The sequence below is a fragment of the Littorina saxatilis genome, linkage group LG2 (assembly GCF_037325665.1).
Source record: "Littorina saxatilis isolate snail1 linkage group LG2, US_GU_Lsax_2.0, whole genome shotgun sequence".
In the NCBI taxonomy this organism is placed as follows: Eukaryota; Metazoa; Mollusca; class Gastropoda; order Littorinimorpha; family Littorinidae; genus Littorina; species Littorina saxatilis.
In genome coordinates this window covers 85293642-85321151 of record NC_090246.1, presented here as the reverse complement: position 1 = coordinate 85321151, position 27510 = coordinate 85293642, and the positions used below count along the sequence as shown (strand labels likewise).

Sequence of the window (27510 nt, the reverse complement as noted above, 5' to 3'; positions counted from 1 at the left end):
ATCCGCCCCAGTTAACTGTGTTTTTGCACGTGCGCTCCGTAGATATCGTTTGACAGATGTTGTACTTGTTTTTGAAACCTGTATGTTTTCTTACATGTTCGGAAAAAGCATAGGCGGTTTGATACATCTGCTGCTCGCTTTCTGAATGGCTTACAACTGACGTGCAAGGCTGAGAACTCCAAGCAAATCTTTTGATCTTTCCATCTTCAATTTTCAGGACATTTCAAGATAATTGGAATTCACTTTCAGAAATTGTCAGAACTAGATACGCATTGTGTACTGGCTCACGCTCTGCAGGTTCTGTTAGCATGATATCCTCCATGTATTTCAAATACATGAAACATCTGTTTTGGTTTGAGTTTAAAGCTTCAGAGATTGTTAGCATACGTGTGTCACTTGGTTTAAACAAAACTTTATTCAATTTAAATATCGTGACAAATATACAATATTATCTGAACTCGAACTCAAGCACAGGTGGTCAATTCAGCCCCTGTTGTCACTGAAATATTCCGTCAGTTCAGCGGCTTCGACCATGTCGTAGCTTCAGTTGCTCCAGAAATACAGGTGGTCTCCGCTGGCATGGATTTCGCCACATACCTTTTAATTCGCTATAGGTAGTGACACACCAGCGTGCGTCAAGAACTCTCAGCAAGTGGTGTTCACTCTTGCACTTTCACGCTGCGACCCGTTGCGCCCTCTAGCAGTTGGAGGTGAAATGATCCCCGCAAGGCCACACACACACACGCCTCTCAATGAAGTTTCCTCCCCGAGTGGCTTGACAGTGTGGAACTGGCTCAGGTTACTTGTGGTAGCCATATATATTCTAGCATTTCTAGTGGTAAAGCCACTGACTTATGTATATCCGGCTTGCTGTATAAAAATAACTCAACGGACAAAGTTGGGGGGTGGGGGTGGTGGTTGTTTGATCGTATAAGAAAAGCTGTCTTGCAATCTATCCTGTTGTAGGTTTAAAGAAGTAACAGAGGGGAGAAGACGAATGAGAGATATCAAGTCACATTTAAAAAAAAAAGTTCTGCCTTAGATAGACGCGTTGTCTTGTACTATCGTTGTTTTAATGCAGGCTGCGAGCGAAATTCGTGTTCGCCGTTACGTTTCATTGAAAATGTCTCTTGTGCTTTCTTGCCTTCTTGATTTGGTCTGGGTGTTTTCTAGAGGTTACTTGGCATTGTCCCACACCCACTCCACTCCCTCACCCCTACCCCTTTAAAATCTATTTCAAAAGCACAAGTCATTTTTGTTGGTTCTTGTCTTTAAATGAAAAGGATTTGTGAACTGTTGAGTAAAATTGTCTTGAATATTCCAATGATTCTTAACAGATGTTGAAGAGAAACAGAGCTTTGTGTGATAGCGTTGTGTACAGATTCTAGTCAGCTCGCTTTGGCATCCTTATGATTCTTACCTTCCAGTATAGGTACAAGTAAGAAACCTACCTTAGCTAGAGTTGATGATCAAGATGACCTTCCATATTTCTATCACGTATAACCCGCAGGGTGTATTATTTTTAATAGCAACCTTCCTGCAATGGCTGTAATTTCCCGCTGAATATAGTGTGCATGTTTGCAACATGTAAGAAGCGCAGTAGAGGGAAAAGGAGAGGGTGAAGTAGAAGTAGTAGGCCTATATTTATCATACATGGGAAAACCAATGGGTTTTGAAAGGTTGACGCAAAGCGCTTACCTCAGCAGAAATGAATGACGATTGCGGAGTCCCATACTTCTCTAAGGCATATCTTGCAGGGTGTACAACCTTCAAAATTCACTTGCGCGCTTACGCTCGATTAAGCAGGGAACTATAAGTGTGTGTGTGTGTGTGTGTGTGTGTGTGTGTGTGTGTGTGTGTGTGTGTGTGCATCCGTGCGTGCGTGCGTGCGTACGTACGTGCGTGTGATATACACAGGCACAGGGTGATGGATTTGAAAGTGTCGGTGCAAATTGCTTACCTCGGCAGAAATTAATAACGATGGTGGCTTTCAATACTTCTCTCTTCTCTGCACCACTCTACTCGCGCTCGACTCCCCAGTGAACTATAGGGGTGTATATTTTTCAATATCTAGGCTCCACAATGGAGAGAAAGAGGGTAAGAATATGGGATCCCGGGGGTTTGTGAATGGAAAATTCGGCGCCGAAAGAACACTTGTGTGAGAACTAGGCCACTCTGTTCTTACTGTGCCCCCGACATTTTGCTTTTTGTGCCCTGCCACCCAGGCCACGCTTTGCTTATTGTTTCCCTCCTTGAAACACTTGAATCAATGCAGTCTCGAGTTTCCTGCAGAAGTGTAGGTTGTAAAGACACTTAGAGGGAGTGTGTGCTTCTCTCATTCTGCATGGTTAAGTTGGTGACTGTGACGTTACTTTTTCAGCCTATGCACGCAATCTGGGTTTCACTGTCTCTGATGCCATGTCTCTTGACAAACATGTGACAAATGTATGTAGATCGGCATTCCTTAAAATCCGCCGTATCAGTTCAATTCGCAAATTCCTAACTCTTGATGCTACAAGAACGCTAATGTGTGCCTTTGCCCTGTCTAAACTGGACTACTGTAATGCTCTTTTATCTGAATGTCCTTTGTACATCACTGACAAGCTTCAGAATGCAGCAGCTAGACTTGTTCTCAAAGCCAGGAAGTCTGATCACGTTAAACCACTTCTCCGCACCCTCCACTGGTTGCCTATTCAAGCTCGCATTGACTACAAACTCTGTACCCTGTGTCATAGTTTTTTTCTCTCAGACTGCTCCTGTCTATCTATCAGATATGTTGAATGTATACATTCCCTCTAGACAGCTTCGCTCTTCCAGCGATTCTCGGATGCTTCGCATTCCCCATGTCAGAACTAAAGCCTTCGGCCACAGGTCCTTCTCCTATGCAGCCCCTAAAATATGGAACTCTCTCCCATATGACATCCGCCACATTGACTCAACCCCTTCTTTCAAAGCAGCTTTAAAGACCCATCTTTTCAAAATCTATTTAGATCCCTGATCCGCTTTTTCAATACCCTGTACTATCGCTTCACGCTTGTGTTTGTGTGTGTGGGTGTGATCGACTGCGCTGTGTGTGCGTGAGTGTGTGTGTGTGTGTGTGTGTGTGTGTGTGTGTGTGTGTGTGTGTGTGCGCGCGCTATGATATAGTGATTTAACATATTATTTTTCTTACTATGTACTTAGCTTTAACTTGTGTGAGTGTGTGTTTTTCTTTGGATGTTGTTGTTTGTATAATTAATGCATTATGGCATTTACACTACTGTATGAACTAGGATACTATTTATTGTAAACATGTATTGCATTGTTCAGTTTGATGTAAAGCGCGGAGAGCGTGGGTTAACCCCATGGTTCGCGCTATTTAAGCTTGCCACTATTATTATTATTAAAGGCCCACTCCGCCTCGTAAAAACTCTTCGCCTCGCCGTCTCAGATGTGGTCAGGATTTTTCATGGGATAAGATTATCCCTCCACCTGATCACATCACATAATAATAATTGTCAGTAAGTACTGGTGTCACATGATTGATGTGAACCAGTTGATTGGCTAATGGCGATGCGCTTAAATCTGTTAGCGCACTCTTCGAGTATTCTTACGCCCTTTGCCAAAGCTCAGAATTAGCTCAGAATCATCCTCAGAATTAATTAATGACATGTTGCTTATATTCTTCACTTTACCAAAAAATAACCATACATTTCCTCCGGCTCAAAGCAGAAGGTTTTTTTCCTGACAGATCGCAGGCGCCTGTGCCCACTGATCTAAAAATAGAAGCGGCTGTATCTCTTCCACAAATGGTCTCTTCTCGTTTTGACTTGCAAAGATTCTTCTCATATGCCGTGTTAGTGGCATGTAGCTTATTAACCACATTACTAAATGATGAGTTAGTGTAAAATTCCCAGCGGCAAACAGAAAACACAAGTGTTATTCCGATAACGTATCAGCTAGACCAGCATTAGAAAGTCGACTCTGTTATAGTTGACTACACTGAAATACGACTGCATCAGTTCAGTAAATGAATGGTTTACGAATTATTATTTCAAGGCAACAACAATCGGAATCGAAAACGTGTAGGGTTAAGAACGTTCTTACCATGTATAAAACTTATTACCAGCCTGCCTCATGCGTGCAAATGAGCAATTGTTGTTTTTGAAATGAGACTGCAGTGCAGTGCCGTGGTTCGATTGCCCTAGCCGCCAAGCAGACGACATAAACCCCGCAGCAAATTAACATGTTGGGCAAATGTGAACAAACAAACGATGGGGACATAATACGTGTTGGGTTCACAGCATTCGTACGGTTCATATATATAGTACCAGTCTCCCCGATGAGTGAAGATACAACACGAGAAACATACCACATTTACTTTGAAAATGTGCTAACCGTGGCCTTGGCCGGAGTCAATTCAAGGGGCAACACTCTGCACAGTCAATCTGTCGAAGCTCGATGAAGGTTTCGAATCACAAATAACTAAGAGCATAGTCCTTTCTCCGAGTTTAAATGAGGTCTCTATGAAAGATCATCACTTTTTAGCTTAACGCTACACTGGAATTTACCAACAGAAATTAAAACAAGAGTTTGCGTGTGACGAAAGCACGACACACTTGAGACAGCCCACACAAAAGTACTGACACAAACCTGACCACACAGTTACGCCTATCCAAATGCGCGTTGCAAAATGTGCGTTTTGAATCTTCTTTTTTCTCTGGCAGTACTGACAATATCGTTATTGAAACAATCCCAGTGCACTAAGGGATTTATAGAGCAAATCTCGAAAATAATTATTGAACTCAGCGCTATGCGCTTCGTTTAATAATGAATTTTCTCGATTTCAATAACTTAAATAATAATATTTCTGTAGCGCATATATCCCGGGTTTTTAGCCTGCTCAAAGCGCTGTACAATCAAAATCCTACGACAACAAAACATTATTTAACGTGCTATCACACATACTAAAGATCAACAACCTCACTGCTTGCTGTGATGAGTCGGACATTTTTGATTAATTCGTTTGCAAAAGCCTTTTACGATATTAATTAATTCTTTAATCAAAATACCAATGTGCAGAGAGAGAGCACCCACGCTGGTCATTTTTGGTAAATGACCAAGTGGAGGGATGGTCTCATCCAATGTTAAAGCCAGGCCAGATCTGAGATGGTGAGGCGGAGTGTTTTCACGAGGCGGAGTCTTTTCACGAGGCGGAGTCTTTTCACGAGGCGGAGTCTTTTCACGAGGCGGAGTGTTTTCACGAGGCGGAGTGTTTTCACGAGGCGGAGTCTTTTCGCGAGGCGGAGTCTTTTCACGAGGCGGAGTGTTTTCACGAGGCGGAGTCTTTTCACGAGGCGGAGTCTTTTCGCGAGGCGGAGTCTTTACACGAGGCGGAGTCTTTTCACGAGGCGGAGTCTTTTCACGAGGCGGAGTGTTTTCACGAGGCGGAGTGTTTTCGCGAGGCGGAGTCTTTTCACGAGGCGGAGTCTTTTCACGAGGCGGAGTCTTTTCACGAGGCGGAGTGTTTTCATGAGGAGGAGTCTTTTCACAAGGCGGAGTGGGCCTTTAAGGTTTCCATCAAAAGTAGATGCCTGTTAAATAACCGCTAAACACTTCACTCTATTCTCCATGTTCTTTTGATTTCAGATTGTCTTCGACCTGCGTGCACAATGAGGACTGAAGGAGGGACGGGGGAGGAGGGGGAGTCAATGATGCCAAACAGATAGGCCAAATCATTGGTAAACACCACCACCACCGCCAAGACCACCACCACCAACAACGACGACACTAACAATGTGAGTCCCACTGCCATTATTAGAACAATTACAGCAGCAGCAGCAACAACCAATAAACAAACACAAACAAAAACACCAGTGATACAAACAAACAAATAAGTTCACAAACAAGCAAACCAAACACTCAAACAGTTAGAACATCAACGACATCAGGAACATATATTAACAAAACCAGAAGCTCGAATCCGATGCCATTGAAGCAAGACAAACAAGTCGCGTAAGGCGAAAATACAACATTTAGTCAAGCTGTCGAACTCACAGAATGAAACTGAACGCAATGCAATTTTTCAGCAAGACCGTATACTCGTAGTATCGTAAGTCCACCGCTCGTGGCAAAGGCAGTGAAATTGACAAGAAGAGCGGGGTAGTAGTTGCGCTGAGAAGGATAGCACGCTTTTCTGTACCTCTCTTCGTTTTAACTTTCCGAGCGTGTTTTTAATCCAAACATATAATATCTATATGTTTTTGGAATCAGGAACGGACAAGGAATAAGATGAAAGTGTTTTTAAATTGATTTCGAAAATTTAATTTTGATCATATTATTAATTTTTATATTTTTAATTTTCAGAGCTTGTTTTTAATCCAAATATGACATATTTATGTTTTTGGAATCAGTAAATGATGAAGAATAAGATGAACGTAAATTTGGATCGTTTTATAAATTATTTTTTTTTTTACAATTTTCAGATTTTTAATGACCAAAGTCATTAATTAATTTTTAAGCCACCAAGCTGAAATGCAATACCGAAGTCCGGCCTTCGTCGAAGATTGCTTGGCCAAAATTTTAATCAATTTGATTGAAAAATGAGGGTGTGACAGTGCCGCCTCAACTTTTACAAAAAGCCGGATATGACGTCATCAAAGGTATTTATCGAAAAAACGGAAAAAAACGTCCGGGGATATCATTCCCAGGAACTCTCATGTAAAATTTCATAAAGATCGGTCCAGTAGTTTAGTCTGAATCGCTCTACACACACACACGCACAGACAGACAGACAGACACACACACACACATACACCACGACCCTCGTCTCGATTCCCCCTCTATGTTAAAACATTTAGTCAAAACCTGACTAAATGTAAAAACGAAACAAAATCTGTCGGCATTCACTAGTAAAGGGTGTAATTGATGTCAACATTCCCACTGTTTTCTGCATTGTTTGTCGTATGTGGCATTGTGCAAGCGAGGAGGGCTATTGCTGAGGAGATAGTTATAAAGGCAGATAGCTCTGATGTTTTGATGCACTATAGAAGCCTACATTACAAAGAAATATTGGTTGTAATTGTCGTAGAAATGTCGACATGACAGGTAAACTTTTGCTTGTTATTGTGGTTTAAATTGCTTGTGATGTAAAGCCTGTTCTGGGGGAAATGTCGGTGAAGTGATTGTAATACAGGGGCGGAGTTTTGAAGGCACGTGTTTGATTCCAGTAGCTGACCGCGCCATTACCTTTCATCTGAATACTGGATCGTCTTCAAGTCTTTTATTGTGTTTATGTTTCGTGCATGCTTGGAAGCTGCCTGTGGTTTGTTTTCTTTCTTTGTCATTGCGGTATACCCTGTGTGAGTGTGTGTGTGTGTGTGTGTGTGTGTGTGTGTGTGTGTGTGTGTGTGTGTATGTGTGTGTGTGTGTGTGTGTGTGTGTGTGTGTGTTCAACACCGAAAAAAAAGAAGAGAAACAAATTGTATCCGCGTGCTCCAGAAATCATGTATATCGTTATGCGGTGACATTGTAGCAACGCTGGAATAACTTGACACACGCTAAACAAATCTTTAATGTAGAAATCGCGTGATTGCACGAAATCAGATCAGATGACAGTCGGAAGATCGTGGAATCCCTGCCATTGATGTGTCACGTGACCCTACGTAGCAGGTCACGTGACCTACACAGCCCGCATGTCAACCGGAACAGACGACAAAATGGTGCGAGATTTGTCACAGTCAATCAACCTTCGGGGGTTTTGCACGCAAGTGAATTCTGATTGGCTGACATTTTTATGAATGGAGAGGACTTTTTGTATGACAACCTCAAGAATGGTTTCTTTTTCTTTCTCAGTTTTTCACATTTCCTGTTCTTTTGTAAATGAACGTTACCACACAAGAGATTTGATACAAACCGCATGCTTTTTGAGTATTCATACGTCCGGGTAATCTTTTTGTAATGAGCAAACGAAGAGGAAGAAGATTCGTCTCCTTTTACATGTTGTGGTGATGTATTAGCCAATGAAAGGCCCACGCTCGAAAAAAGTAAGAGATTGGTTTTGGTGGTAGGGGTGGGCCTATGGGACGTCCTCTGTTTGCTATGTGTTCTTCAGACATTGCTATAGATATTTTGCTGAAAACTAGCTACGATATCTACATTCTCAGAAAGAACAAATGCTCTCTCGCTCGTGAACAGACTCTTGCAGGAAATCTCGAATTTTGTTTCAAAATAATGTTCTTGAAGTCAAATAACTAAAAATGATGTTAAAAGCGAAAGGCGCAAACATTGAGAATTCCAAACTTAAACAGTGAAAAGAGATTACTCAAGGAGAAAGAGGGTAGGGGGGGGGGGGGGGTGGGTTGGGTGGGTAGTGATGGAATGGCAACATAATCACGTCTCTGTGTCTGCCTGCCTTTCCGTCAGTCTGCTTGCCTGCGTGTGTGTCTGTCTGTTTGCGTGTATCTCAACTTCCTCGCCCAGGCAGGAGATTTTCCGCGGATTTCAGCATTGACAAAGCTACTTGAGTTCTTAAGAACGTTTAGAACTTTTCTTTTAAATATTTCCTCCGGGCGGGAGGGGAGGTGGTTGCGTGTTTTTTTTAATAATTGTTAGATCTTGAACCTGCTGCTTTTCTCTGCCTATCTGTGGGTGTGGTCGCTTCTCTCTCTCTCGCTCTCTCTTTATGTCTCTCTCTCTCTCTCTCTCTCTCTCTCTCTCTCTCTCTCTCTCTCGTTCACTCTCTCTCTCTCCATACCCTCCGGAGTTGCTCAACCTGTTAGTCCGGTTGTCTCAGTAGGAATGATGTAGTCGCTGTGTTGTGGTGTTTGTATTCAACATTTGTGGTGCGTGTGTACGTCACTCACCTACGAACGATGAAGTGCCTGTTTATGCCAAAGGTCGCGTCAAGCGGATGATTGATGGACGGCATAATTATGATTAATTACCTGCCTCCTGGAATGTTACCTGTCAGCCGTAGTGTCAGCCTTGTATTTCGTATTGTGAGAGAAAAGTTTTTCTTACCTTGTAATTGCTAACTTACGTAGGCGGGAGGTTCAAGGTACATCAGCGTCTTGAATTGTTTTTATGAATGGGTGTTTAATGTAGAGCAAGTTTATGTTTCATGCGTGTTTGTGCTTTTGCTCCTTATAGAGGGAGAGAGATCGAGCGAAAGGAGACACACACACACACATACACACACACACACACACACACACACACACACACACACACACACACACACACACACACACACACACACATATCGAGAGAGAGAGACAGAGAGAAAAGGAGAGCGAGAGAGAAGTGGGGTGGGTAGGGAGAGAGAGAGGGGGGTAGGGGGGGGGAGAGAAAAAAGAGAGAGAGAGAGGGAGAGAGAGAATATATGTGTGTCTATCGGTGTAATCTTTTATATTACCCTCGCGGGTGTACATACGTCGCCTTGTCTTAATCGCAATTAAATCACTTATAGCTCCATATATCATCTGATGGGAATCTTCTCGTTCATACCCTGACATTGCCCAACGATCTGTCAATGTTTCTATGACACCATTGTCTTTTCCTTTGACACCATTGTCTCTAGACACGAGAGACGATAGATCACTACTTCTAGCCACAAAGGTTAACACCCTCTGATCAATACCCGTAAGATCACTTCCTCAAGACAAAAAGGTTAACCCCCTGAGATCAAAACCAAGGCTGAGACGTCATGTCCCTCGCCATTCCCGTAGACACAGATAATCCACTGAGATACCCTTGGGACTGCTGAAATTTCAGTTCATTGATACCTCAGTAGCTGACCTGGAGCGTCCAGAAGTCAGAGCGAAGCAATATAAGCACGTGGATGGCATCCCAATGCTTCATTTCACCTCTAAACCTCAGGTGTTTTTTTTAATCTCAATTCTTTGGCAAACTTTAGATTTGGCAGACATTTGAGAATTGTCAGAAACTAAATCGATTACATCAAGAGCGAGCACATCAAACTATTTCAGAACTTTTGTTTTGCTGGCACTGCATTTAAAAAAAAGAATTTTTTTTCTTCCATTGCATTGCTGGTTGTGAAAGGTAACTTGGCTTTTCTTGCGTCCCCTTGAAATGTTAAAATACAACTGTCTTAGTTAGTTGGAAGGAAACCATTTTAATGGAAACGTATGGCTGTGAGAATAGATTGCCGTTCTCAGCTTTCGCTCTTGCAATCAAAACGCCCTTGGTCTTTTAATGGTGTTACAAGGATAGTTTACTTCAACTTCTGAGAAAGTGCTCGTAGCGTGGGCATTGTGAGGACCTAGGGCGGTGTGCACGAGTCGAGCTTAGAGGCTTTAGTCCGGAATAAACTGTACCCTCAATGCAGCTTGTCCCAGTCTAAAGTGGCTGACCTCGACTCCTGTATGCCATATCTGTAGACTTAGTAAGACTTACATCCTCGTGAATGTAGTGTTTGTTTTGCGAAATGACAGTTTTGTATTACACCCGGGCCTTGGAGATGACGTGGAATTAATATTGTACATCCTCTTTACATAAGCTTTCTGAGAAAGTACAGGTGTTGAGCATATTACAGGTTCTTCTCTACGGAAACAAAGCTGTAGTTTCAAATTGCTGCTCGTGCATTCACCGAACCACATATGGATCTTATGGATCCGTTTGTGAATGAGATAGTGCACATCATAATGAGGAAGTAAGAGAGTGTTACATAATACTGACATTCAATACAGTAACAAACTCTCGCTCGCCCTATACTCAGATCTACACGGTTCCTTCGCGTACGTGGGGTGACGTGCGGCGTTGCGCGCAGGAACGACGACCCAGAGACTCTTGGGGCCGTAAATTATCTCCCTTGAAAAGATGATCTGTCAGGGTGGCACAGTGGGTGAAATTCAAATCCCGCAGAGGGGATGGTAATTAACATTTTACGCCTTCCCAAAACGAGGATTATACGCTGGATTCGGCCTGTGATGACGTGCGGTTGAGGATTTGTATCGGCTGATCCAGGTTTTATCTGGCTTCTGAATGAAAGACGCTGTCACACCGGAAGTGCAGTATCACGTGACAGCCGTGTAGATCGGTGTCGAGTCATTTTTGGACTTTCTACCTTCTCTTCTTTTTTTCCATTTTTTTCCATTCTTTATTTTTTTTATGGACGAACTTACTTATTTACGTGTTAGCTGGGTGGCTCTGTCGTTAACATGTCGTCGTGGTCTGCAAGATAAATTAATGTCTGCCGAGAATTCCGTGAAATGAGAGCGGGCTGGTGTGGTGGCGGCACTGCTTCTATTTTGGGTTTACTGTTACAGGTTTCTGGTGGGATGTCTGTAGCTGCGCCGACATCTGATAACGGTCATATGGCATTGATGCGTCTTTAAGCTCGTGTGTGTGTGTGTGTGTGGGTGTGGGTGTGTGTTTGTTTGGGGCATGGATGTGGCTAAATTCGTACGCCAATTCAAAATGCAATATTTAAGCGCAATTTTGTAATTAACACAAATGAGTAGGTGAGACTGTGTGTGACTGTATGTCTGCCCCTTAAAAGAAAACAAAATGTGAGAAGACCCGTAACAATTACACACACCGGAACAGATGAACAGAATAACTCTGAGCTCAGAAAGGGTCAGACTTCTCAGATGCAAACAAACACCAGTTTGTGTGTTCACTTCTGCGAGGCAAAGCACTCACCTAGTTCAATCCCATCAGGGCAATTGCTCAGACAAGTAGCGAAAATAAAGGTGTAGTTCTTGCACCGTACGCAGGGGTGTCTGAGTCATCGGTTGCAATGCAGCGCTGGAGTTACCTGAGTAAGAGAGGGCACGTTAGGACAGAGAAGGTATGTCATCACTTGCACTGTTCGGACACTTGACCCCAAGGAAGGAATGTGATGGATGGGGTGGTAGGTGGTTAGCTAAAGACAAAACACTTTCGATGGGGGATTTGAAAAAAGTCGGAAGAGAAGTCGGGGTGGGTGGGGGGGAGGGGGGCGGGGGGCGAGTAAAATTTTGAAGAGAGAAAGAGAGACAGAGAGGGGAGGCGAGAGTGAGTGAGACTGACAGAGAGAAAGAAGGCGAGAGAGAGAGAAGGAGAGAGAGAGGGAGAGGGAGGGAGGGAGGGAGGGAGGGAGGGAGAGAGAGAGAGAGAGAGAGAGAGAGTTCATATTTGGGGGTGTTGGGAAAGACAGCGAGATAGAGAGAGAGAGAGAGAGAGAGAGAGAGAGAGAGAGAGAGAGAGAGAGAGAGAGTTCATATTTGGGGGTGTTGGGAAAGACAGCGAGATAAATGTTACATATGAGGAAGATATCATCAATGTAAAACAGAAAGCGGGTGAAGAAACATTCCCTTTACGGCTTTAGATTGGAAAGGACAAAACAGGGGGAGAAACAGATTAGGGAGGTGGGGGTGGGTGGGTGCAAAACAAAAGCGCCCAAGAGAGAGGACAACCAAGTTGAACACAACAATGAGCGTGGCAGGGGATTAGGTCCCAAATTCAACAACAGGCCCACAAGCTGCTGGACTTTCTCACCCAACAGACACCAGACTTCTGGCGACCGCCACAAGGACGGATAAGGGGGAGGGGGTGGGGTGATGGAGAAAGGGTGGGGCAACAAGGGTGACCAGATGGATTGTTGGTGAGGTTTAAGGAAAAGATAACTCAGGTTGGGCTTGACGGGGCTGGGGCAGAGAACCCAAATTGGAAGATGGGCACTCATTGTAAGCCGATGGAAGTTGGTTGGGTTGTGGCAAATGAAAAGTACGCTTGGTGGTTTCTATGGGGAAGGCCCCCCGGGGGGGGGGGAGGGGGTGTTGCAGAAGAGACACGGGCACCACTGCCAAAAGTAGATAAAGGAGGAAGGTTAAGGAAGCGAGAGAAAAAAGGTTTAATTGTGCAAGGAACGGCAATAATGAATGAAGGCGAAGGGAGGATGGTAGAGTAACACCACCATGAAGTCCAACAGAAATAAAGGTTCAAATTATCTAAGGACGGGCGAGAATAAGTGAAGGGGGTGGGGGTGGTGATGGTGGGTACAGGTACCGTGAAACCCCAATAAATTGAGAGAGTTTGGTTAAATGAAAAAAACACTAAGATTCGAATCACGGAAAAGGAGGGACAGAGTCTGAGGAGAGGGGTCTGTCTAGCTAAGGAAAAAAACACAAAAAGCAATATTCAAATAATCGTGATGCGCTTTTGTTTCCGTATTGAACACCTGCAAAATATAGGCGTACAGTAATGAAGAATTTACTACAGGTCGATATGACGTTGGTGAATGTCTGCGAATCGTAAGTGTCTTTAAGGACGAGAAAGCGTGAATAGGGGTATGGGTGGGGGCACCACTGATGCAAATAAGAAAGTGGGGTTAAAGAAAAAGAAAGACGGATGATTCAAACAGTCAGAAGGGAGGGTCAGAGTGGGAGGAGAGAGGTTCAGGGAGGATGCCCTGAGGTCAACACCTCAGACAACGACCCGAGAGGCGACTGAGGTCAGCGGGTCGTGTGTTGAGACAACCACATGTAACATGCCCCTCTTCCGCCAGTCTCGGGCTCAAGTTGTCGCTTTTGATGTTGGCGGCAAGCTGTCATTTTCCCGAACCGTCCATTCCGATTGGTGATGTCGGTACCATCAAATATGCATTGTCGAAACCAGATTCTTTGCGCATGAAGACGGTTCGAAGCTCAGTAATGGAATTTGTGAGGGTGTTTGCGATTTCTTGCTGTGTTTCTAGCAAAATTGCCCATTTACCTAATTTGGCTGATACATAGCTGTTTAGAAAAAGAGTCTTTAAGAGTAAGCAGAGTGTGGTAAAGAAATTGTAATAGGGTTTCTGTTGGAGTTACAGCAAAGTAATCTATCGGAGGATTTTGAAAGGTTCCGCCGGTGCTATGCAAACTCCCAAAAGGCATGATGGCGTAAGGTTAGCGGTTAAGGTTTACAAAAAGTCAATTCATTCCCAGGAAATTGATTTAGTCTGTATCAGGATGACAAAGACACAACACCGCTCGTCGCAGCCCGTTCATTGACGAAACAATAAATAGAATATTGCAACATCCGTTTGACGTAGCACCGAAACCTGAGCAGATTGAGACTTGGTACTCAAACGGTTCGAAAATTGTTTTATCGACAGTCTTTGTCCTGATGAGTGAACCTACCAGGGGAGCTACTGAACAAGATCATAACCACATTTAGGCAAAGACTGAAAGTGTATTATTCGAAAAGAATTTTACGACAAGGTTAATTGCTCGGACAGGAGCAAACGGCAAACGCTCCCGATGTCTGGTGGTGTCTGTTGAGAGAAAGGACACTCCAGGGTCCTTGTCGGGGTGCTCAGGGCAGGGAAAGGGTGCTCGGGGCAGGGAAAGGGTGCTCGGGGCAGGGAAAGGGGGCTCGGGGTCCAAACAGGAAAATCCCTGGCGTGACACGGTGTTTGTTGGAGGGGTAGCCCCCGCTGCCCCCTGATGCCCTGGCCTGCAGCGCTGTGACAGCTTGCCTGTGGACATTGATGCTACAGGGGTTGAATGGAGGCCTTTGTGCCACGACCACCGCAACAAACAGCCAAGTGCACACCCGCGTTCCAAGAAGACGTCCTCTCTCTCTCTCTAGGGCTCTGTCTCTCTCTCTGTGTCTCTCTCTGTCTGTCTCTCTCTCTCTGTCTATCTCTCTCTCAGTCTCTCTCTCAGTCTCTCTCTCTTACTCTCAGTCTCACTCTCTCAATCCCTCTATCTCACTCTCCATCTCTGTCTCCTTGCCCTCCTCTCTCTCTCGCTCTCTCTCTCTCTCTCTCTCGCTCTCTCTCTCTCTCTCTCTCTCTCTCTCTCTCTCTCTCTCTCTCTCTCTCTCTCTTTTGCTGGTCCCACCGTCCTAATATAAACTGTCCACACGGCGTGGAGGCGAGACAAACAGAGCGCATTAGGGCCGCAGTGTTTGGCCAATTGGACACATCAATATTGGTCTGTGTGCGCGGACAGGGACACACGCCTAGCGCCTTCACACGCGGCATCGCCTTCGAATCGTCACTCCGGAGTCGCTGAGCTCTCCTCGACAGCCGATACAGCGGAAAGGGAATACTTCTCAAGGCTCCCAATGCATGGATGTGCCTTTGCGGTTTGTCCGGTTCGGGTTTAAACAAAATGTTATTCAAAATACAAGACATGATATGAAACAATTCACAGTATGCAACGAGGACACGAACTCGAGCAAAAAACGCTTATATTACTCGTACGAGACCAAAACAATACAATATCACACAAATCTTCATGCTGGTCGACTTGACAAAAATAAACCAGAAGAACAAATTGTGGGGTTGGGGTGGGGGACTAAAGCAAAACAGAGGAATCTTCAGGGGGAAAAAAGGGGTGGGGGCCGGTTTTGCTAAGGGGGGGGGGGGTTTAAGGTAGGCAGGAAGGGAAGAGTGCTGGAACATGATGGTAGAGAAGGAGGAGGGGGATACGGTATTTGTTGGATGTGGTCCTGTCAGCTTTATGGGCGGTAAAGTCATAATTATGACGGAGATAGGGATGTGGGGGGGAGGAGAGTGAGAGAGAAAAAGGGACACAGAGAGATAAACAGAGAGACAGAGAGAGAGATCACTTGTTCTAGATGTGGAACACCGGAATGTAGAAACTGTTGCCGGATGACTGGACGTTCCATCATTTACTTCTTGCTTTTTTTCTTGCTTTTTTGTGTTAAGTTCGGGATTGCTTATGTCATCTAGCTAGTGCTTCTGCGGTCTGTCTGTCTCTTCGTCGGTCGCTCCCTCTGTGCTGAAACTGAAAGACGGAGAGTGTATTTGTGTCTGAAGGATGAGGTTAGAATCTGTTGTTCCGAGGCGGTCAAGTCTTGGGTGACATCGCCCACCTCGCATGATACCGGAAGATGGGTGGACCACAATAAAGGAGAGGGGGGGGGGTAGGTAGGAGGAGTGTGCATTAGGTACATCTTATCAGTATGGAACATGTTCAGTTCTTACAGTAGTTGATAGTGGGGGGGGGGGGATCCTATCTTATTCTGCGTACTTTTATTGTGGTTCCGATAGCTCTTAGAGTTTCATAGTTCTCACCATGTCTGTATAGTGTATGTATTAGTTACTGTGATACCAAATTGTCTTACCCATGTATGTATGATGCTATGCGCCAGAGATGTATGAATGCTATTTATTTCTGTTTTTATCACACAGCAAGCTGCTTTCCTCGTGTATTTTTTATGTTCATTCATGTATTGTACACTTGGCAATAAATTATCTATCTATCTATCTATCTATCTAAACAATACTAAGTGGGAATATTCATGTGTTGGTAACTACCCCAGCAATTTTTGAGGCAACATCATTCCAACTACGTCACACTTTATAAACGTTAGTCTTGAAGGCTTTGCCCTTTTTGTCTACAGTGTAACGGATCTGGCGTCCTTTTTCCCCCTCCCTCCCTCCCCCTCCCTCCCTCCCCCTCCCTCTCTCCTCCCCCCTGTTCGTGCAAAGCACACACACACAAACAAAGCAAAGCAAAGCAAGCTGTTCACAAACTGGGGTCCTTTCTGTCGATAAAAAGCTTGCAAGAAAGTTAACTTCAAAGCGTTTATTGCGTCAAGTACAAAATTAGATTTCCTTTCATAAGTAAACAGGTGAGGAATATGGATTGTTCACATTCACTGAGAGTTTATTTTTTCCCCCGGAGAAAACCTGGGAACTTCAGAACGAGGGGTTGTAACTCTGCTGAACATTTTTACGGTTGGAGTCTGTTCAAAGATTAATAGAGAGCAGAAAATACTAATCTGTTTCCGTTTTGATCAAGTGTTTCAATGAATCCATCGAGCGCGCTATCATTACGGAGTGAAACTTGTGGGAAAACCAGAAGATCGGAAATGCCTGTGTCTCCTTATCAAATGTAATGCAAACGTGATGGCTAGTCGGGACAATTCAGTTGTCGACCATCATGACTTGTCTGTCCTTGGGTTTTTTTTTGTAGAAGCAGGTACGTGTTATTGTTGCGTGGTGATTTTCATCTCTTTCTTTTGACTGGAGTCACGTGCAGGACTTGTGTGTTCCATTGGTTAAAGGTCAAATTTATGTCCGGTTCTTGTGTGTGAAGGGGGGGGGTGTGTCTGCCTGAATGACTTTCTCCCTTCTGAACGAGATCGTGAAGTAAGCACGCGAAAGTGTGACGGGTGAAAAAAAAGTCAGATGCAAAGTTTAAAAAAAAAAGTGATCTTTAAAGTTTGCGATTATGAGGAATACCCCCCCCCCCCCCCCCCCCCCCCCTCTCTGAGCTTCACATTTAATGATCATTATCGTGCCACAGGAAGTGCACATTCGAAAACTGATAACGTTTAATAACGTCACGATAATATGAAAACAATTCATTTGATTTTTGAGTCACTTGAGAAAAAGTGACTCTATGTAATCGGTCAGTGTTAGTCTGTCCGGCCGGCCGTCCGGCCGGCCGGCCGTCCGTAGACACCACCTTAACGTTGGACTTTTCTCGGAAACTATCAAAGCGATCGGGCTCATATTTTGTTTAGTCGTGACCTCCAATGACCTCTACACTTTAACGATGGTTTCGTTGACCGTTGACCTTTTTCAAGGTCACAGGTCAGCGTCAAAGGAAAAATTAGACATTTTATATCTTTGACAAAGTTCATCGGATGTGATTGAAACTTTGTAGGATTATTCTTTACATCAAAGTATTTACATCTGTAGCCTTTTACGAACGTTATCAGAAAAACAAGGGAGATAACTAGCCTTTTCTGTTCGGCAACACACAACTTAACGTTGGGCTTTTCTCGGAAACTATAAAAGTGACCGGGCTCAAATTTTATGTGAACGTGACTCATTGTGTTGTGAATAGCAATTTCTTCCTGTCCATCTGATGCCTCATATAATATTCAGAACTGCGAAAGTGACTCGATCGAGCGTTTGCTCTTCTTGTTTTCTTTGGTTTTTGTTTCTTCTTTTCCTTTCATTTTTGTTGGTGTAGGTATGCGATTTTCACAAATAAGAAGAATATGCGCGCGGTGTTCGTGTTCTTTGTGGTCTTTGTGCTTTCAATTCCATTCGCTAAGCTCGGACCCTCTTGCATTCGCACACCACATATTTATGGTCCGTCGGAGAAAACAATTGAAGAAATTTCAAGAAATAAATGTATGCAGAAATCACCTTTGGTATGCACGTGATGAGATACACACGTAGTTGAAGGCGCAGTTCTTCTCGTGGAAACGATTGGATTGACCATCTCGGATTTGACAAGGCCACTTTGGACACAACCAAAATCCAGCAGTCGGTCTGCTCTCTGTGCGGAATGGGTGTGTTTGTGATTTGTTTGTTTGTTTGTTTGCTTTACGCCCAGCCGACCACGAAGGGCCATATCAGGGCGGTGCTGCTTTGACATATAACGTGCGCCACACACAAGACAGAAGTCGCAGCACAGGCTTCATGTCTCACCCAGTCACATTATTCTGACACCGGACCAACCAGTCCTAGCACTAACCCCCTGATGCCAGACGACAGGCGCAGCAGCCACTAGATTGCCAATTTTAAAGTCTTAGGTATGACCCGGCCGGGGTTCGAACCCACGACCTCCCGATCACGGGGCGGACACCTTACCACTAGGCCAAACGTGCCGGTAACGATTCGATTGACCATCTCGGATTTGACAAGGCCACTTTGGACACAACCAAAATCCAGCAGTCGGTCTGCTCCCTGTGCGGAATGGGTGTGTTTGTGATTTGTTTGTTTGTTTGTTTGTTTAACGCCCAGGGCCATATCAGGGCGGTGCTGCTTTGACATATAACGTGCGCCACGCACAAGACAGAAGTCGCAGCACAGGCTTCATGTCTCACCCAGTCACATTATTCTGACACCGAACCAACCAGTCCTAGCACTAACCCCATAATCGCCAGGCGGAGCAGCCACTAGATTGCCAATTTTAAAGTCTTAGGTATGACCCGGCCGGGGTACTAACCCACGACCTCCCGATCACGGGGCGGACGCCTTACTACTAGGCCAACCGTGCCGGTCTGTGATGAATTAATATCTTAACGAACACTGATGGCAATCAGTGTGAAATTTATTCATAAAAAACCCATCTGATTGCACAGAAAGCACCCAGACTGTTAATTTGGTTGTGTCCTCGTGGCGGTTGGTTGTGTCCTCGTGGCGGTTGGTTGTGTCCTCGTGGCGGTTGGTTGTGTCCTCGTGGCGGTTGGTTGTGTCCTCGTGGCGGGATGGCCTGGCCAAATCTGAGATGGTCAATCGAATCCTACACGCAGTGAGAATGTTGATTTGTGATGTGTCCAAGTGGAAGTTCAATGCTCTTATTCCGTGTTCAATCCCAGACAGATCTACGGCTGTGAACATGATTGTGTACGCGGGGGAAAAAAACTGACTTTTTAACGAACAGTGTTCAAATGAAGTAAGCAAGAAAGTCAACCTCGCGTGCTGGTTAAAGAGGTTGTAGAATCACAGGCTGAACTCTGGCCCCATAAATCTGCCTGGACTAGGCACGCCCCAAGCCACGCTTCAGATCAAGTCTCGTCTTGTTACGGCGTCCTGATCGACGAATCGTTGACGAAGAAGGGAGGGGGAAAAGGGGACCACCCAGTCTTTTCTTGCGCTCTTGCTACAGTAGAACCCACATTACAAGACTCCTTAATTTATAAGAACACAGCCCCCCTTTTAAGACCTTAATTTTTCAGGTTTTCTGTTCGTTATGTCCGTCAATTAAGCTCCATTTTTAGACTCTCTCTCCTTGTTAATACCAACTTTTCTCACATATTTGGAGATCTGAAAAGAGGGGTTTTGCTGTACCGACGCGCAGCTCCTCTAGCCATTGTTGCTTGCGCGCTGAGAAAGAAGTCCGCGGTTCGTCAGTACAGTGGAAGCAATAAACTAATATTGGAGTTGCAAATTTGTTTTTGCCTTTCAAATAAGCTTGGACCTGCAGAATTTGTAAAAGAAAATTGAAGGAAGGAATATTCACGACTGAAGAATTAGGGGAGGGTACTCTAGCAGTATAACTAGAAAAAGGAAAATGACAGATTATTCGGGAGTGTAGATTAAGGACAGGGGAGGGTACTCGAGTAGCTTTCGGAAGGGGAAAAAAACAGAAAGAAGGAGGGAGTATTCAGAAATGAAAACTAAGGGGAAGGGGAAGTACACTGAACTTAAAATGAGGGACGGTAGTTGAAAAGAGTAGGGGAAATAAAAGAGAAGAAGAATCAAGAATCCGGTTCAATTTGTCACGTTTGGCCAACCACACAATAGCGTAGTCCTCATAGATTGTTTCTCTCTTGCTTTCTTTCTTTCTTCTTCTTCTTCTTCTTCTTCTTCTTCTTCTTCTTCTTCTTCTTCTTCTTCTTCTTCTTCTTCTTCTTCTTCTTCGTCTTCTTCTTTATTTTATTTACCTGAGAGAAGCCTGAAATTCAGTTTTCGATCATGGCATTTTCACCCTGGGAAGAAGCCTGAAGTCTGAAGTTTATTTTCTACCCGCAGCGACAAAACTGCGGGTCGGAGTCGGTTAAGGGTGGTCTGACGACACCCCAATTTCCATAGCGAAATTTTATCACCTGTAGAAATTTGCATAAAACTGTAGTGCGCTGCAGTCGAAGGGGGCTCAAGTTGATGCGCCGAACGCGGTTTGTTTTTGCAGCAGGATTCTAAACTGCATCGTAAGTGAATCGGCCTGAATGGGTTATAGCGCAAGGGTTTGACCTCATTCAGCCTCGCACATGCAAATTACTTCGTGAAAATAGGTAGATTAGAGTCGGGTTTGCATGGTAATTTTTACGCAGGAGACCCGTCGTAGCGAAAACAAACCGAAGAAATGATTGTCTAGACTTTAGTTCGGATTTGTCTTTACACACAGCGAAAGATTTGAAAACAAAATAGTTTTTCAATAATGTGTGACATGCATGCTGTATTGGAGTTTCGTGTGACACTGCATGCCATTCATCAAAATGAACAATATAAGAATAATATCACCCGGCTCTGTTTCGCTATCTGTTCGGGCGTAGGTCAGTGATAATGTTCTTTCCATTGTGAGCGATATTGTTGATTCGATCATTCTTTCATTATTACGATCGGTTCACTTGTAATCCATATGTATTATTGCCATGTCAGTGGATTATAAATCAACTGCAATCATAGATATCTTGGATGTTTACACAGCTTTTGTGAGCCTGCTTTTTATTTTAAGGTTAAACAGAAGCAAAATACCTTGGATTTAAGTATTGGGTCTCAAATACTCAGTGGTTGTTTTTGCATGCAAGTCTGTCTGTCTGTGTGTGTGGGTAGGGTTTCGGGGCGGAGAAGACCCGAGGTGAAGAGAAGATTTCTTTTATCTTACCAAAATCAGGGATATTTCTAAATCTTTTCAGGTTACGGTTTTCAGACCTCTGTTTCTGTGTCTATGTGCGGGGGACTATGTGTGTTGGTATGTGTGCGAGTATTTTATGTTCGTGTGTGTGTCTATCTGTCTGTCTGTCTGTCTGTCTGTCTGTCCTTCTGAGTTAGGTTTGGGCAGCTGGGGTGGCACGGGGAAAGACGTGTTATCACACCATGGAAAGCGATATTGACAAACCTTTCACAAGTGCTGAGGACCCTTGGAGCACCCTTACCTTTGGCCTTTTTTGATACGCTTGAAATTTGTCGAGAGTTGGTGGAGAGATTCTCGCCTTCTGGGCCAAGTGGATATTGAACATCACACAAGTAGCTTTTCCTACAGGTTTGCGATAGCAGAAGTGTTGTGGATGAAGATGGGACGTTGAAAATGGGTGGGTCAGTTATTTAGCAGATTAGAATCATTCGCAGTCAGATTTGCGAAATAGCATGCTTTTGTTCCTTCAGGAGGAGTTCCTCTCTCCGTTTCCTTTACTCTGCAGTTATCCCCTTTGTTTTGTTCTTCCTTTTCTTCTGTCTTGAGATTGCAAGAGAGACAGACAGAGAGAGAGAGTGTGAGAGAGAGAGAGGGGGGGGGAGAGACTGGCAGGGGGCGGGAGGTACTTGGAAGAAACATGTATAATAATTATTTGATGTTGATGCCTTTAGCTTTGAGTTGTTGTTTTTGTATGCGTAAAATATTTAATTCACTCATTTTCCGACATGATCGAGAGATACAAATGTCACTGTTGGTTGTGACGAGGACAATCAAACAGAATTTGAGTCTCAAGGATTGTTGATGCGTGTGTGTTTGTTCGTGTTTTAGCTAATGCTTCTAGCAATTTACTTCTTCATTTATGTGTGTTTGTACAACATATTTCATTATTCATGTCCCCTTGCTATGTTCACAGATCTGATGACGTCAGGGAGAGTCAAGTTGTTGACCCCTCGACCTTGACGAACAGTGATGACGTCAGACATTCCGCAAAGGACGGCTACTATCGTCTGTCCCTGCACTTGAGTTGCGCCCCTTGGTAGCTGATGACAGTGAGCGTTTCCTATCTGTGTGCGTGTGACAGTTGAGTGTGTCATTTCTAGCAGATTCCCCTGCTAAATGACGATAGTCGCAGATAATGCTATGCAAGATATAAAGCTACATGTTCCACCCTTTTTTGTACACGCTAACAACAACAACAACAACAAGGATCAAGCAAGAGAAAAAGAAAGAAATCCAACAAACAGCACCACACACAAAACGAGAGAGGAAGAGAAATGGTAGATGATACTTGTGTACTGACAGTCAATTTACTTCAACACTAGGAAGCACAGGTGTGTTTTTATTCACACTTTCCCATGCCTTCTTTAGGCCGAAATAATTAATTTGAAAATACTATGCTTCAGCACCAACAGCTAGTAATAAGTGTCATGCAGTGTCAACAGTCTGCAAAGTATTATTTTTATCTCTGAAGTGCAGACGGAATATTAGTGTCATTCGTGACACCCGATTTTTAGGAAAGACCACCATCCTCGAAGGAAATCCAGGAAAAACACAAGAACAAGAACAAAATGTATACTCAATTGTCTGTGGGGTTTTTTTTTCTACAAAGAAATTTGCCTTCAGGCGGTTTTTTTTACAATTACAAGACGATAAGGACATATAAAGATTAAACATTAGATTAGAAATCGTGTTTCATACTTGAACCTTTAGTGGTTTGGTGTGTGTGTGTGTGTGTGTGTGTGTGTGTGTGTGTGTGTGTGTGTGTGTGTGTGTGTGTGTGCACGCGCGTTTGTGAGTGTGTGTCTGTGTCCTTGCGTGCGTACGTGCGTGTTCTTTTTCAGCGGAAGTATTATGCACCTTTGCAATGAATGTTGCACTTGGAAATGCAGTAAATAACAATTTATTATGCATTGCGAGGATTACGGAACATGTTCAGATTTGGGTTAATGACGCGCTGGGGTGTTTGTGTGCAATTTAATGACGTGAAATGTGTCCACGACGTTTTCATTCGCGCAAAGCAAACTCAACGGTAATCATTCACGCAACAAATGGCCCTGTCTTCGGTTCCACATGTTTATTTGAATGCACTGTGGACGTTATATGACGTTGCACTGCGTGACGAGGTCAGATGACGTACTGTTACGTCACACTTCCAAAACTGTCGGCGGTGTGGCTGTACTGTAAGCTCACTTTGTTTGTTCGTTTGTTTGGTTGTTTTTTCGTCGTCGTCGTCGTCTTCCCCCTCATCCTCCTCTCCCACTTCCTACATGCCCCCCACACCCTACTCTCTAGAGCGTCCATCCATGTAGGCGGTCAGTGCAGAAATTGTTTTCATATTATCGTGACGTTATTAAACGTTATCAGTTGTCGAATGTTCACTTCCTGTGGCACGATAATGATCATTAAATGTGAAGCTCAGAGAGGGGGGGGGGAGGGGGGAGGGTTATTCCTCTTAATCGCAAACTTTAAAGATCACTTTTTTTTTTAAACTTTGCATCTGACTTTTTTTTCACCCGTCACACTTTCGCGTGAAGTAATTCACGATCTCGTTCAGAAGGGAAGTAATTCTGCGCGCGGGAAGGAGAGTTTTTTCCCCTGTTATTCTGCTCCTGCATAATTAAGTTGTTTGTCAACCTTGAGGCATACGTACACTTTTAAAATCCCTTCACCGGAAGTGGACTTTACTCTGGACAGCCAATAATAAGCCGTGAATTTCATCAGTATGCATAACAGGATCATCGTAAAATATGTTTGATGCATGGAGGGGATTATGATAGTGTCAAAATGTTCTGCGCTTGTAGTGTATAATTATATGCGTTGGGCGATGACGTGTAATAAATTGCACGTGGTATGTTTGGGAGTTTTTTCATTTACGTGAGAGACTTATGAAGAGGGTATGAAGCCAATGAGCGTATTAACATTATCATTGGACACTTATGAAGAGGGTATGAAGCCAACAGGGGCTCACATCCACGTCGGACATCGGACATACACGGATATATTTTCCAAATGTCCTATACATTTTTCATGCAAGAGGATTATGTCCTATTGGTTTTGTCACAAAGTGGCCATTGTCCGATTATGCTTTTATTTGATCAGGACATTGTCAGTACTTTCCAATTTGAAGTAGTTTGATTTACTATTTTATCGATGTTTTGCGAAGCGATGTGTCTCTCCAAGCAGACGAAACTTGGGGAGACTTTATGTGCTTTTTATAGAGAAGAGCTTCCAAGAGTCGCAACTCTGAATGCTCCAAAGCCGGTTGGCAGTTGCCTCCCTTCCGTCTCGTATTTTTTCCCGAAAAAGCAACATGCCGCCGAAACAAAATTTACCTTTTTGCCAAGAACATTATTTTATTTGTTCTGTTACCTTTGTGACAAGAAACTGGTCAAGTTTAATTAAATTTACGTCTTATTGATTTATTTTTGTTCAGGACAAATGTCCTATCACTTTTGCATTGTCCAGGACATTTGTCCTATGCCACCTCTCATGGATGTGAGCCCCTGAGCCAATGAGCGTATTAACATTATCTTCTTCTTCTTCTTGTCGATCACTCAGATGGAAACGCCGGTTCTCCGCGCAAATGTTGCTGTGCGCTGTAGGTCGTCCAGACTGCCATAGAGCTTCCCTTGCACCGTGGTCGCCTCCGCCCAGATCTGGCTCCTGAGGCCATCGTGTAGTGGGCAAGTCTGCAGCAGGTGTTCCGTTGTCATGCTGCCTGTTTGACAAGGGCACTGGTCTGACTGGCCAATTCTGAACTTGGTGAAAAGGTGGTGGTTCATTCGGTTTTGGCCTGTCCGCAGCCTGAATATGAGGACCTGCTTAGACCTTGTGAGCGAAAGGCGTCGTTTTTGTTGTAGTGTGGGTGCTGCTGCAACCACTTTTTGTGTTGCTTGGCCTTGATGATGGTCTTGGCTTCTTTGAAGGTGGTTGATCTGTCATTCTGGTCCTTCGTAGTGCCCTCCTTTGCCAGAGTATCTGCGGCTTCGTTGCCCAGTATGTTGCAGTGAGAGGGGACCCATTGCAGCACGACTGTGTGGGCTCTGCACAGGGAGGTCAAGGCGGATGACAGGTCATTCAGTTCTTTGTCTCTGGCAGTGTCTAAGGCCTGCAGGACTGATTAACATTATGATCATTTGACACTTATGAAGAGGGTATGAAGCCAATGACCGTATTAACATTATCATTTGACACTTATGATTAAGAGGGTATGAAGCCAATGACCGTATTAACATTATCATTTGCCAGCCTTTTTTTTTCTTGCAGAAAGCATTGTGGAGAAAATTCACTTTAGCGGTTTATGCCAAGACGGAGCTGTTGTCTTTTCCCATCCCGATACGTTGAACACAGCCAGTTAGTTACCTGTAAATCACCTGACGACTTAGGCCTTTTCCACCCACAATCTTCCCACCCACCCGCTTACGTTGAACGGTGGAAATTAAAAAAAAGTACAGCCCGATGGCGGTTAGACCCAACTACAGTGGAACCCCCTTTTAAGACACCCCGATTTAAGACTTAAATCCCTTTTTAGACCTTGCTTTTTCAAGTTTTCTGTTTATAACCTCTAGCACTGTAAATTTACCCCCATTTTAAGACTCCCTCCTTTTAAAGACCTGATTTTTTTTTTAATTAAAGAATTCGAGGACTTAAAAGGGGGGTTCCACTGTACAGTACGTTGGTGGAAAGAAAAGAGTACAGCACGATGCGGTAGATTGTCCATGTTTGACTTTCCTGACCTGCATGCGATACGGCGTGGCGCAATTCAAAAAGAGGCTGTTGGTAAATATTTACCACATATACCATGGCACTCTTACTGAAGATAGGAAAAGGGAGGCTTTGGGTGAACGTAAAAGACGAACTACAGTTAGGTGTTCCGGTCTTTCTTTCATTCACCCACACGCCCACGTATGCATGAGTGTGCTGGTGTACAGAAATACAAGCGCAAACATATAAATAGACAAGCATGCACGCACTTGCGCGCACACACGCCCACACACACACACATATGCACACACATATGCACCTACATATGCACAAACACACTTACACACAAACGCTTGGAACCACTTTACTTCTAGCATTTTCATATCATCCAAAAAGCTTTTTTTTCAACTCGCAGCGAGAAACCAGGTCCGTCGTGACTGTGCCAAGCTGTTAACCATTGTCACCTCACCGGATATCCGCCCTGACAGACTTGTTGGCAAAGTGTATGATAATATGATGATAGGCTTTTGCATGGTTGAGCTGCCGAATTGTATTCCTGTGCTTATGGTCAACACATTTCGTGACAATACCCAGTCGGTACAAAGGGTTCTACATCAGAAATAAAATGATCGCCGCCATCGTGGTTTTATTTTCTCCTCAAGAGGACGAGAGTGCTGAAAGGACAATGTAACCAGGAAGAGGAAGAAAAAGATTTAATCATGGATAATGTGGGTTTGCACTTTGTGTTCGGTGGTCCTCGTGAAAACTGTTGGCCTCACTATCTCAAAATCTGGCAAGGATTTGACATGTGATACGACCATCCCTCCACTTGTTCAAAATCAAAAAAATTAACAGCCCGGGTGCTTTTGGTGCGCAGTTGTATTTTCTTTTAAGAAATAATTTCGTGAAAGGCACTGGTGCCTATTTCGAAAACTAATTCATCCCAAAAAAAGTTCCAACTCACCACAGCCAGCAGTCAGGTTGTTGATTTTCGGTATGTGACCAAGTGGAGGGATGGTCTTACCCCATGTAAACTCCTGGTCAGATCTGAGACAGTGAGACGGAGCGGGCCGTTAATGTGTGTGTATGTTTTCCTGTGTGTTTGTGAGTGTGTGTGTGTCTGTGTGTCTGTGTGTGTGTTTGTGTGTGTGTGTGTGTGTGTGTGTGTGTGTGTGAATAAGTCACTGTTCCTCTGTGCCTCCTCCCTTCTTCCTTCACAAGATTTGGCATCATGCTAGAAGCCTTCTGTTTTTGTTGGTGCTTTGTTCACAAAAGCCTGCACAACACCACAATACTCTATCATTACATTTGTTTGTTGCTTAACGCCCAGCCGACCACGAAGGGCCATATCAGGGCGGTGCTGCTTTGACATATAATGTGCGCCACACACAAGACAGAAGTCGCAGCACAGGCTTCATGTCTCACCCAGTCACATTATTCTGACACCGGACCAACCAGTCCTAGCACTAACCCCATAATGCCAGACGCC

At 44.1% G+C, this 27510-nt stretch overlaps 1 long non-coding RNA gene across 1 annotated transcript in view; it reads left to right on the top strand.

Annotated features, from left to right (window-relative positions):
* LOC138959987 (uncharacterized) overlaps window positions 1-27124 on the top strand; it is a 44822-nt gene extending 17698 nt beyond the window's left edge. The window contains exons 2-3 of the long non-coding RNA XR_011453857.1: window positions 5629-5777; window positions 22231-27124. This is a non-coding gene — a long non-coding RNA (uncharacterized lncRNA). The remainder of the gene's footprint in view (window positions 1-5628; window positions 5778-22230) is intronic.
* Window positions 27125-27510: the final 386 nt, after the last annotated feature.